Source organism: Atractosteus spatula, chromosome 24 (genome assembly GCF_055471065.1).
Source record: "Atractosteus spatula isolate fAtrSpa1 chromosome 24, fAtrSpa1.hap1, whole genome shotgun sequence".
Taxonomy (NCBI): Eukaryota; Metazoa; Chordata; class Actinopteri; order Semionotiformes; family Lepisosteidae; genus Atractosteus; species Atractosteus spatula.
In genome coordinates, this window is record NC_142729.1 from 11488232 (window position 1) to 11501847 (window position 13616).

Consider the following 13616-nt stretch of genomic DNA (forward strand, 5'->3'; position numbering starts at 1 on the left):
GTCTCGAGAATTCAATTGTACCTCAACACAAGTTGTTATCAATTTAATTCATGAGTAATGTATTTACTTCCGAGTTTAGAGTAACAGTGGGTAATAACACTGATTAGCGATTTGGTAACCGAACGATAAATATTGACATACATTCTCTGTTGTGTATCTCTTTGTGTTTGCATCTCTTCGAGATTATATACCTTGTATATTGATAACCCTCACAGTAAGGTCTGCCGCTCGTATCCAGGCAGACTAGTATATGTTTGGTGCACAATTTATATTAATAAATGTATCTCGTGTATTGAACCCGTGTGTGTGCGTTGTTAGTTGTTCTGACGATTGATTTTCTAAAAGCCCCAACGAACAATCTCGTGATTACTGCTACAATTAATAATTGTCTCAGTAAACCCATCAAACCACTACAACTGGAAGTCCCCAAGCATCCAGCACCTGTTCACCAGCCCCGTGCACCACTTTAGTTAAGAACCTACAATACTGCAATAGAGAATTAGATAGCAAACTCAACAATCTGTTAGCCAAATTTGGCCCTCCAGGGAGTTTCATTGGTTGGCCCATGATGATCTCAAATGGGCTCAGTCCCACAGTTCTGTTTGATTCAGCCAGCAGGCTACACAGGACCGTAGGCAGAGCATCTACCCACAGTGTTCCTTCAGTCATTAGATAACATCTTGTCAGTCTTTCAGAGTTCTGTTCATTCGTTTCACCGTTCCTGCAGACTGAGGGTGATGGGGGCAATGAAGGTCCCATCTCACCCCTAACAACCCAGCCACAGCCTGACACACCTTCCCTGTTAAGTATGTCCCTTGATCAGAATCCAAGCGGCTGGGCAGTTAAAGAGGCAGTGGCCTCAACCCACCAGGAAAACAGATCCACAATCTTTAAGAGTCCAGTTTTCCCTTTACATACTGGCAAGCTACAATTGTCGATTTGCCAGTGCATGAAAGGTCCCTCAGGAGCAGGACGTTTGAGCTGTAGCACCCGCACCTGAGCTGTAGTTGACATAATTATCATGCAGCCCCACATTCCTTTCTAACCATTTGCATTTCTCTGTTCTGGAGGCCTCAGCCTGAATGTCCTGTAACTGTCCCTTTTCTACCAACAGAGGTCTCAAGAGACTCCTGCACTCCCAGGGCTGCCCGCCTCCCTCATGCACCAGAAAGGACCCATCGCTAAACAGTATTAAATCTTCATTAAATCTTCAAGGCCACCCCACCCTTTGGCAACAGCATCTAATGGTCCTGAATAGTATCCCACCGGGAGGTGCCTACCTCCATGCTCCTGCGTCAGCACAGCTGCCCAGAACCCATTTTCCACACTTACATACAAAGGAATGGTTGATCCATCTGAGGAAACTCCAGTCCTAGCACCTGTAAAAGAGCTTGTTTCAAATTATTACGGGCAGCTTTTGCTGCTGTATCCAAGGCAATCTTGTTCTTGGACTGCACTCCCCCCTTAAGCAGATCTGTTATGAGGTGTGCTCACTCTGTAAAAAGAGTCCATCCAAGCCTTGTTAAAATTACACAATCCTAAACACAGTTGGACCTTATCGTAACTAACTTTATGTCCCTTTTTAGCTAGAATCTCCAAAACCTGATGCAGCTCAGACTTGTGGGTTTCCTCATCAGGGGAAGCAATCAGAATATCATCGACATACTGAATGATCACAGAGGTCAGTTGCGGTATGTCATGTAAGTGCTGTCTCAAAGCCACATGATACACTGTTCTGTATAAAGTAATTCCCTGTAAATGCTGCAGGGCATCCCAGTGGAACCCACCCACATTTGAGTGATCAAGTGCACGTCTCCTACTAAATCAATGTAACGACCTTGTATTTAGAGAGCACAGCTCGCTGCCCCCCTACTCCTGTGGCCTCCTGCTGTCTCCCCATATAGAGATACAAACAAAGAATATGCTTCAGTATACCATTCCGCTATACTACCGTTAATCAGTCTACATTAGCTACTCAAAAGTAAATACATTACTCATATGAATTGGATTGATATCAACTTGTGTTGAGGTAACAGTTGAATTCTAGAGATGCAATGTAGAACATTGGGTTTACTTTTTCAGATGTAGATTTGTATTTCCTGGTATGGATACCAAGACCAGCTAGCGGCTGCGTCCAATAGCCAATAGGCATCGTCCCGGCGTCCTCTGGCTTTTTGCCAACCAGTCTTGGTGCAGCTCGGAGATGGACGAATTAGGAGGAGAGATTTCTGCTGTGGCGACATGCCGACAGTGTCTCTCTCAGGAACCTACTAGTAGTCTGGCTGATTAGTAGAAAGTCTCTATGCACATAGCGTGACCACGGGTCCGAGCAAGTCACTTTTTAGAGGGAAGAAACTCGGTTTGCTTCCGGTGTAGCGCTGTTGCTGAATAAAAACGTATTCAAGTTGTCGACAACAGTCCAAACGTATACTCTGGTGATCAAGCGAAGCGTCCACATTGGTGTCGGCTAGCAATTTATGTACGGGCATTCCTTGGGCCGACACTTTGCTGAAACAAGGTTCCAGTCCCAGACAACACTCACTGTCACGTGATTGTCTCTGAGGGTGTGAAAAGTGGCCGGAGAAGCAAAGTTTCTGAGCTGTGCAGTGTCTTTTAAACCAGGACCAAGACAGGTGGTGACTGGTCGAAAGTTTAGTGGCCATTTCTGACCCACATGGGGTTACCACGCCCTGCAGGTTCCTGATTGGTTGGTCAAAGTGAGAGATGAGTCACAATGACCTCTGACATCTAGGACCGCAATCCAGATGTTCCCAAGAATCTTACAGACAGATAGGTGCCAGGAATGGCCATTGATCATGATAGCCAAGCATGGCTGGGCACATCCCCATTTGGAAGCTCTTCTTATCTCAAAGATAAATCTAAATCAGAACTGCATGAATAGCTTCTCTGTGGCTGCACCACAGAGATGAGAAAGAGAGATGGGGCCTCATTTAGGAAGCACAGCAACACTTAATTCTGTCTTATTAATAAGCATTGCCGCTACAAATGTATATAAAAAGAACAGGTTAATTCTCAAATTAATTCTCAAATCTGGTAGGGATTCAGGGAAACAAGTGAGAATTAATTATTAAACAGAAAACAGATGATACAGATAAGGATGTGTTAGTCTGATGTGATGTAATCAAGTACCACAGGGATCTCTACTAGGACCACTGCTCTTTATTAATTTTATATCTGTGACCTAGATTCCTGTTTAAATATTGAAATGGTCATATTTTCAAATATGGAGGAAGCAAACCGTAGAAGCAGCAAATGAAATTTCAAAGATTTAGAAACAAATCACGACTAAGCAAACACATTTATCATATTGTTGTAGAACAATTCTGTTGTAGACAAGATCTACTCTGAGGCTGTCCATTATAAAAGTATCATCACAATACCTGCAGGAAACACATATGTACCTTAAGCAATAAGCAATAAAAATAGAAAAATATATTCCACTCCAATTAATTCGTAATACTATAATCAAACTAATAATATTACTACAGAAATGTGTATACTGTATTATTGCAGAAAAAATATATTAGTTTCCGTGAATCCAAACTAACTACCCCGAGCCCGTTAATTCCCATTGAACAAATCCTGCAGTTTTCTATTAAGCAATGTTTTCCAGTATCATGTCTATCATGTTATAGTATAAGCCTGTGTGACAAAGAAGCATATTTTGTAGGACTCGTACATTTATTTCTTTGCATTTTCAGCAGGAAAATGTAAGAGCTAACAATACTGCCCCTCATCTTCTTCTTCTTGAGTTGACATCTTCATTCCCACTTCAACACATTGTCTAACTTCTTTTATCTCTTCCTCAGAGGCTGGGGGCAATGCTCCATTGAGGGCTTTTTCAATCTTCTCTGTTCTTGATTTTGTATTCCTTTCAAATTCTATTTTATTTTTCAGTACAATTGTTTTTATTCCTGCTTCTGCTTCTTCACAGCCAATCTGTAACTTTTTCCGTTCTGTATCAAAGTCGGATTTGCTGGGGTCTAAGGCCATGAGTTTCCCCAAGCTGCTGATTCTATCCATGAGGTACAAGTTGGAGATCTCTGTGTAGGTCCCAGAGATCATGTTCACCAAACTGGCAATATTAGATGCTTGGAAAGCTTGGTTATACAGCAGATCTCTCAGGAATGATTTTGCTGAATAGCCAAGCTTGGAAGAACCTGCTTTTTCTGCAGTTTGGACAACATCCTTTAAATGTTTGTTTAGGTTGGTTTTGATTATGTTGGAGAGCATGTGGAAAAAGAATACCATCTTCTCCCATTGTTCCTTTACTTTTCCCATCGCATCCAGTCCCTTCGTCAGCATTTTAATAGTGGTCTTGAAGTCGATTTCTTTCACCTCACAGCTCCTCATTGTGACTAGGATTTCAGTCAGGTCACTATGGTATTTGTCCAGATTTTCCAAGCTTTTCTGGAACATCTGTTGTGCTTGATTCATCTGAGCTCGACTCTGCTCTATGCGAAAACGGGCGTTATCAGCTGCGACGTCGCCTGCACTTTTTCTCTGTGTACTTTGCTCCTCTTGCTGTTTGGCCAGTTGTGGGGGGGTTACAGGAAAGGCAGAGGCACCTGTGAAGCCTTTACTCTCGGTATCAAACTTCATAGCCTGTGTTTTCAACTTTTTTAGTTTTGTTATTAACTCTTTTTGTTTGCTTTCTTCACAGACATTGTCTGGAGCAATATCTGTTAGACAAGAGCAGATTGTAAGAATGTCTTCGCACATTTGCATTGCTGTTATTTTTGGCTTGCAGTCTTCTTCTTTTTCCAAAGATTCCTTAACTCTTTTCACCTGATCTGCCACCCACTCAGACTTTGCACATTCCTTCTTTTGATCATAAAGTACGCCCCAATGTATTTTGTCTTCATGAAAAAAAGACTTAACTAGTTCTAGGAGACTCAAGAGAACCTGTGATTTGGCATAAACATTGCCTAACGCAATGGGATTTTGCTCCTTACTTGTTTTTCTTCCATGCTTAGTTACACTTGCAGTACAAGCACTATAACAGATATTAACTAAATTAGTGAGGCCCTCCACAAAGTTCATGCCAACAATATCCCAACCACTGGGCAGAGAGTCCATGGCTTTTTTATATTCTTGTTGAGCTTCATCCAACTGCTTTTGCATGTTTTCAAATGTCTTATTTGCTCTACGTTTTCCTTCTTCTGCTGTTTGTTTCCTCAACTTGGATTCCTCTATTGTCTGCTTCAGTTCTTCTAATTCTTCACTATAGGCTGCCTTAGCATTCAAACAGGCCTCCATCAGCTCTTGAATCAGATCAATGACAAAGGTGAATTTTTTCTCTGTGAGCTCTGACAGGATTTTACACTCCTCTGCTATGGAGCTGATGTTTTCTAGCTGGTCAGGGAGCATGAGCTCGATGAGCTTGTCGTCATCTCGGACAATCAACTTGACTGCTAATTTTACATACTCTGGCACATTGGCAGAGTGGAGACGAATTTGGTCCATGTTCTTATGGGCCTCGTTGAACGCACCCCATCCAGCATTGCACACTTGCATGAGACAGGCGCGGAAGGACTCTGGGTAACGAATGAATTTAAAGCCATCTGGGGGATTTTTATTGATAGAAAAGTCTGTATTAGAAGAGATAAAGACTAATTCTCCTAAAATGGCTATGGAAATTGGAGCTGGCATTAAAAAATCTTCCCAATTAGCATAAGGTTTCATTAGCATTTTGTTGTCATTTCGTACATCTTCAGCCTTGGTGATTTTTTGGTACCTTGTATTATTTCCATGATTCTTCTTCCTAAGAGTAAAGGATAGAAAATCAATTTGTGATCTGCAATTATGTGTTCATGTGCACTTGTACACATGGAAACCTTTCCTAAATATTCTGGATATAACATTGTTAGGAGGTGATCCTGTTAACATTTTGTGTGACAAATGGGGGCTTATAAAATTTTACAATTTTAGCATTATATTATTGTATCAACATCAGTTCAGAAAATATTTGGATACTTTTATTTCAAGCAGAAGAAACAGTATTTATTTTTATCCAGAGCTGTAATGATCTGATTTATCATTATTAAATGTGAAGGATGCTGAATGTCAGCAAAAACTGTAAGAAGATATACAAATTGAAGTTTAGTGATAAGCAAAAGGTTTCAGACCCATAATTAAGTACAACAGAGTCGCGTTTATCTGACTTTCATTTATCTGACATTCCGTTTTATCCGACATAGCCAATTACCATAGTGTACAGTATATACTGTACGCTATGCATGTGCATGAAAGATCCCCCTTAGAATTTCTGATCTTGCTATTCACTGCTTCTATAATAACATCTTTAGCAGTGCACTGAGATTTGTGGTTGGGTTTTGATCAATCATCATGCTGCAGTACAGCTTACCAGCAGCTACAGCAAACTGATGTGAGTTAATTTGATCCTTTTCTCCTGGCAAAAGTTCTACAGTTTTCTGGGCATAGCTGATGGAATTGCCAAGTCTTACCATGAATTTCTATAGAATTTTTCTTTTGCAAGTTAACTTCAATGTGGCCGTGCTCTAGTAGAGGTCAATGTCTTGCTGAAGAGTACATTTTTCTACCTAATATAAAATTCTTAGATGACAACAAAACCAAATAAGTCATTTGAATGTCAGGTGTATGTCTCCTTAAACAACTCCTATAGGTAATAACTTGTAGAGTAGGGATTTTAGAATGGATGTACCAAAAGTTAATTAATGCAAATTATTGTATGTATGGATCTGCATATCTCTGACACAATAAAAGCCCTTTTTATTTTAATTAATAAAAGGTACCTCAAATTAAAATATAATATTTAAACTTAGTAACATGCATATCAGGCAACCCAGTGATCAGCATTGCTGCCTTGAAGCACTGGGGCCCTGAGTTTAATTCTAGACCTTGCTCTGTGTTTGCATAGGTTTCCTTTCACAAAGCAAAAACTTACTGTTAGATTAAGTGACTTCTGAGAAAACTGGCCTTGGTACTGTATAAGTTTGTTTTTGTGTTTGTGTGTGCCCTGTGTAATGCACTGGTGTACCATCTAGGGTGTATTCTGCCTTATGCCCATTGCTTGCTGGGATAGGCTCTCGCTCTGCAACATCACTGTATTGGATAAAATGGAAGGAAATGGGCCAGCAGCTATATCACCCTGCAGCTCTCAACTGGCTACCCACTGAAGCTAAGCAGGGTTGACCCTGGCCAACCTGGATGGGAAACCTCCTCGGAAACTACGTTTGCTGCTGGACAAGGTGTTAGTGGGACCAGTGGGGGGCACCCACCCTGCAGTCTGTGTGGGTCCTAATGCCCCAGTATAGTCTTTCTGATGGGACCTTCAACCATGGTCCTGACTCTCAGTGGTCATTAAAGATCCCTGGGCATTTCTCTAGAAGAGTAGGGGGTCATTCCAGTGTCCAGGCCAAATTTCCCCTCTTGGCCCTTACCGTGGCCTCCAAATTGTCCCCATGTATGATTGGCTTGCACTTGCCTCACCGCAATCCTCACCAGGAAAAGCAGAAGTGGAAATGGATAGAAACCCTATAGTCTCTCTTGATAGTCTAAATATTGTGTCTGAGATGATAAAGTCCATAAGATTTTAAATTACACAATGAATAGTGCTGTGAAACAGATTGTTAATCTATACTCTGTACGTCTCCTGATGCAGACTTTATGTGTACATATACTTGCATATACGTGTGAGTGCCTTAAGGCAGATCAAGTAACAACAAATTTCATTATCTACACCACTGTTGTCATATTGTTATAAACATCACAAATAGAACTCCTATCACAAGATTTTCTTTTTATAATTTGTAAAGTATAAATGACCAATTTTCTTATTAGTTTATTGTAATTATATACTTGGTACAAAATACCTTTGATGGTTTGAGATTATTTTGGTCTATTAATCTCAAATACAGAGACTTAAATGTTATAAGTTGTTGTGAAAGGTATCACTACAGTGAAAGATTACATTTTGGATTACAGACATTAAACACACAGAAAACACACAGTTTTGCAATGCTTAAAAGAACTGCTCTTACCAGTCAGCAGCAAGAAAAACTCTCACAATAATGAGTGAAGGTGGAGTCCTGACTGATAGAGGCCAGGAAGATCAGGGTGGGCACCTGAAGTCACAGACTCAGCTGAGCAAACATGAGATAGCCAAACACGTACACTCACATACCATTGTATTCTAAACCATTAATTTCTAGTCACTTTTTATCCAATACTTACTGTACCTAGTGGAAACCTAAACAAACGTGCAGAGGATGTACAAATTCCATGTAGACATCACCCAAGGAAGTAAATCCAGGGCCCCAGCTCTATGAGCAGCAATGTTAACTGCTAAAAAATCATTTATGTTTTATTAATGTTTTACTAGGATTACTTGAAGTAAGAAGTAGTTCAAGTACGTAGCTGCATCAGCATCTGTAGGCTGCAAAGGAACAAGTAAAGGTTTATTCTCTGTTGAAAAGAGAAGAAAAGAAACACAATGTTTTGGCTGTGGAGCCTTCTTTGGGTTCCTCACATGGTGCAGCGAATTCCTTGATTTTCTTGTGAGAATCCAAAGAATGTGTCTCTCCTGATAAAAATAACTCCGCCCTTTGATGACTTACCTGTGCTTACAATCTCAGCTTTGCTACAGTTATTAATATTTGTAAAGAGTTATGGCAATTGTATTAACTTCTATCCTGACTATAGAAAATATAGAATCAATAAAATGAGTATACTAATATACTCATTTTATTTCCCACTCCAAACTCTTTTGATACAGTATACATCTGTATTGAATGCAGAATGTATGTATCAAGCAAATACTGTATTTATGGAAAATAACATTGAAATTATACAGTGTTTAAAAGAAGAAAAAAAGTAGCAAAAGTACTGTTAAAGTACTGTTACTGTATATGTTGGACTTGAACATAGTGCACTGCAATAATCTAAGAGGAATAATGATAATTTTGTATATATTTGCTTTGTCTCTATTTGGTTGATTTCAGACAATTAAAACTGCAAAGCATAATGCCGTCATTGCTTCACAGAAGAGGTAATGTTCTTTGGAGGTTCTGCATATCCTAACATTTTACCTTTCCATTACTTTGGGAAAGGTTCATCTTAGTCTCATCTGTACATAAAATTGCAGATGCTCTAAATGTCTTTTGACTAATCTTCAAAGCTGGTAAAGGAGAAGCATGATTAAGGTAAGGACATCTTCAGCCACCTCCAAACCTGGGAACAATGACAATAATAAATCTTCAATTACCTAATTAAATCACCACCTACTGTATAGTCAGTTAAGTAAAATATTTTAGGCACATTCTTAACTCAATTTAAAATAAGATGTTAGGTATTTATTCCTTGTTTACAATGTGTACATGTATCAAAGCTGTTGTTGTTTACCTTTGTTTATGGTGTTAATATCTGCAAGCAACGTAATCTGTAGTTTCTTCTTGTGCTTCTGTGGACTGTTGGATTCACTGCTAAACTGCTAGGAGAGGATACAAAGCTGCAGAGGCCCATGGGATGTTTTGCACAAGGCTATACCTTTCATTGTATCTCAGGTTGTCTCAAATCATAAAGTAAGGTATGTAATGTAATAAATGATCAATGTTCCAGTAATCTTAACAAATGTCTATGACCCTAATAGGGATGACAGGAACCTAATTAACTTTTTTCTTGGATTCTCATCACTTGATGCTTAGGGGAGATTCTTACTTTGTTCTAAACTGTTGCTCCTCTAGGTGTATTCCTGTCTGTAAGACTGCATTAAACTTTACATAATTTCTTTATTTTTACACTATCTCTGATGCGTGGAGTTTTCTTACACTCTTTCATGGCAGTTTTCAAATGTCCTCCTTTCTCTCTTTCAACAATGTCTATCTCACACAATAATTTAATGCTCAAACAGTCATTTCATTTTCAGTTGCAAATAGTAAAACTCCCCTATTACAGAACTATTACAGAACTACATCTGTCAGTTGAAGATCCTACATGTCCACCTTTGGAGAATCAACCTGTTGTTGCTCTCTGACTTGGATTTTATCTAATTTATTATTTCCCAGATAGAAATACTTTTAGACATAAACACCACCCCAGCCATTTCTTATGGAACCTTATGGGAAACTCTTAAGGCTTCTCTTTGGGAGCAAATATGTCCTTCTCCTTCTTCTTAATACCAATCATTTGTATTTCCCCTTCTCTCCAAGAAGGATGGGGGAAATATCTTCAATGGAATAGAAACTAGGTTGTGACAGTTCAGCATCCACTTTAAAACAACATTTTAATGTAATTTGAAGAACTGAAAGAGTAGAGTGATACAGTGGTGGTTAGTATTGCTACTCTTACAGCTGAGGCCCTGGGTTCCATTACAGACCTTATCATGCTATCTACATGGACTTCAAATGTTTCCTCCAGGTGCTCCAGTTTCCTCACATAGTATAAAGACATACTCATAGGTTTATTAGCATCTGGATACATAGGCCTTGGTCTGAGTGTTGATAGGCTCTGGCTATTTTACAGATGCAGTCATTCAAAACGAGCGGGATATGCTGCGGTAAAACACGGTGGGCGTGTCACCTCACAATGCATCATAACGCGTCATTTCGCGTCATATGGTATAATACTGCAGTTATGATAATAGTATCAGGAATCACCGCCAGGTGGAGCTAATGAAGCTAAACCTCTCATGTACAGCATTTGAGCTGTTGACAGAAAATGCATGCTTTGAAATCCCGATCACTCCTGAAAGACAATCTTTTTCCAATTAAGAATTTAAGTTGTATACTCTTCAGACTTTTAATAAATTTCAACTGTGTATTACAGGAAGTTAATCATTAAACATTAAAAAGTCAGTATTTTTTATAAAAGCAAGATAGCTAAGTTGGACAAAAGTACACAACCTACAACCTTTGTCATAAATGTTTAAAATTATGCAGAAATATTTTATGCATCAAAGTCTTTATGGAAGATATTACTAATAGTATTAATAATGAATGAGCTTGGACAGGCTGTAAGCTCAAAGTACTACCATGGTCTACTCTCTTTGTAACTGTTTGTAAACTAAAAGACATTATTTTTTCATTGACAAAAAATAACAGCACAGCATTTAATTGATCTGATCCTGTATTCATTTCCAATCATAAAAAGTAAGTCTTGAGAATCTTCGATTCACCATGCCTTTCACATGCTCATAAACAATATTAATTTAGGAACATAAACTTATTATATAAACTGTATATGGCTGGTATTGGTAGTTTAAAGAAAAAATACACACCAGTATCCCGCTTTCTCCCTTAACATTTTAAGCATCAAAGTCTTACATGTGGTTATTTCGTTTTTTCCGTGCTCCTTCTGACCATATTACGTTTATATTGTAACGCATACAGCCATCAGGGTGTGTAAGAGCCGGCTTACCAGAGCGGTGACGTTGCCGCCCTTCCCTGTGATAGCAGGACTACAGCTACTAGGCTGTAGAGAGATCTCTTTTTTGCTCACCAGACTGGGTCCCTGTTGAGTGACACGGGAGTCCTGGGTTCGAGCCCCCGATGGTGGAGGGCTGACCTAATGTGGCAAGGGCGCCTGCCTGAACCCCCGTTCAGTGACAGTTTTAAGATTTTCTGTGAATACGCTCATTATCAGAGTAAACAAAAGCATACTTTTAGAATTTGATTAATAGGGAATATAATATGGAATCGCATATCTAAAGAAATTAACGATATAATTATATTAATCTACTCTTTGTGGTGTGATGGCTTAAGTGACTGAAGCTCTGGCTTAAGTGATAGCCTGAAGTTGGGTGTTTAAATCTAGCTATTGTCATGAGTTTTCATTTAACAAATAAACATTTCTTTGAAAAACTAAAATAGCAAATATTATGGACACTACAGATGCAGCCATTCAAAGTGAGCGGTACAAACACGTACCGCAGGTAATTGGCTGTGGTGTCGCGTATCATGACGCAAGATGACGCGGGGTGCCGCGGTACGTGATTGGTTGACCGACAGGGGCACTCGTGGTCCGTTGGTCTGTCGTAGAAAGACTTACAGTAAACGTCTTTACTGTGCCCGTTGTAGATATTGAATTTTACCACTGAAGGGAAATCTTAGAAGCTGAGCATAAAAAGAATAGGAGCATACTGTAACGCGTGTGAAGGCCATAAACGATATTAATTTTGGAACATAAACATACAGTATATAGCTGGTCTTGGTACTTTAAAGAATACATACCAGTATTTAAAATACATACCAGTATTCCATTTCTCCCTAAACATTTTAAGCTTTGAAGTCTTTAACTAACGTGATACCGGAGCCAACAAGCATACTTTTAGAATTTGATTAATAGGGAATATAATATGGAATCGCGTATCTAAAGAATTTAATAATGGTATGAGTATATTCGTGTACTGCGACAGGGCTGTGTAGGGCTGTTTCGCCTCCCTGTTTATGTCAGTTGTCCTGTAGCCTACTGGTTTACGTGCCTGACTAACAACTTGCAGGTTGTGTGTTCAAATCCAGCTGGTGCTGGACTTTTCTTTTAACAAACATTTCTTCGAAAAAATAGAATAGCGATATTATGGACAATCAATTGACTTTTATATTTCAAAATATCGCAACATGATCGATTCTAAGTCATTTTTGATAACAATGAATAGTCACCTTCTTCCCTTCTGACAACGGTCCCTGCTTCTGCTTCCTGCTTCTATTGTGTGTGTGTGTGCAACAGAGTAAATTTTTATAGAGAAATGGAGGCTGGACAGTATGCGTTACAATATAAACATTTATATTTATTTAAATCGTGTTCTGATTTAAATCGCAAACGCGTGTTTAATTATATGTGTTTTTTAATCATAATCAGGCTAATGCAACATAAATTGATACAGTATCTTTGTCTTCTAAGTTTCTTAATAAACTTTCAGCATAGCTTTATACCTGTCAAGATTTATATTTCTTGGGATTTTGGGATCAAACGTGGAAGGATTAGATTGTAATCGTTTTTATTTGTCAAATACGTGATTGTATTTCTGAATGTTATGTGACACCTACAGTAGTTCACTGCTTTAAATACATCGAATTAAGAAAGTTATGTGTAGCACTTTAGATCTTTTTTCTGAACCAGGGAAAATCTGATCATGTTTCTCTATAACAATAATAAAAAACTTTATTTTACATATCGCCTTTAAAAGTGGCATCTCAAAGCAATACAGTAGATCGAAAAACAGTTAAAAGGGACCAAAGTAAATACCAGACAATCGCAAACGCGTTTTAAATAAAATTCTTTTATTCATTCAGCAGAGAGTGAGAGGGACATCCAGCAGAGAGAGACACACACACCGGTTTTCATTGACAAAATTGTTTTTTTCAATTCCTCTTGTCTAACAGGAATGTTTTGTTTGTGGACAGACTGTTAGACTAGAGGAAAAGAGCACCTCCTCCTACGAAGCATTTCGTTGATCCGATCACGAATTCTTTTCCAGTCGCACGCAGCAAGGGTTGAGAATCTCCGATTCACCATCGTACTAATGGTTTCCCAGAGATTGCAAGGCAAGGCACTTTTGCCTCTGGACCCATCGAAATTTACAGACGTGGTCCACCCCCAGTAAATTTCAAAAGTCA

At 39.0% G+C, this 13616-nt stretch overlaps 1 pseudogene and 1 gene segment (V, D, J or C); both read right to left on the reverse strand.

Annotated features, from left to right (window-relative positions):
* LOC148815891 (Ig kappa chain V-III region MOPC 321-like) overlaps positions 1-13616 on the reverse strand; it is a 736297-nt gene that overhangs the window by 430328 nt on the left and 292353 nt on the right.
* Positions 3578-5993, reverse strand: LOC148815898 (uncharacterized; annotated as a pseudogene).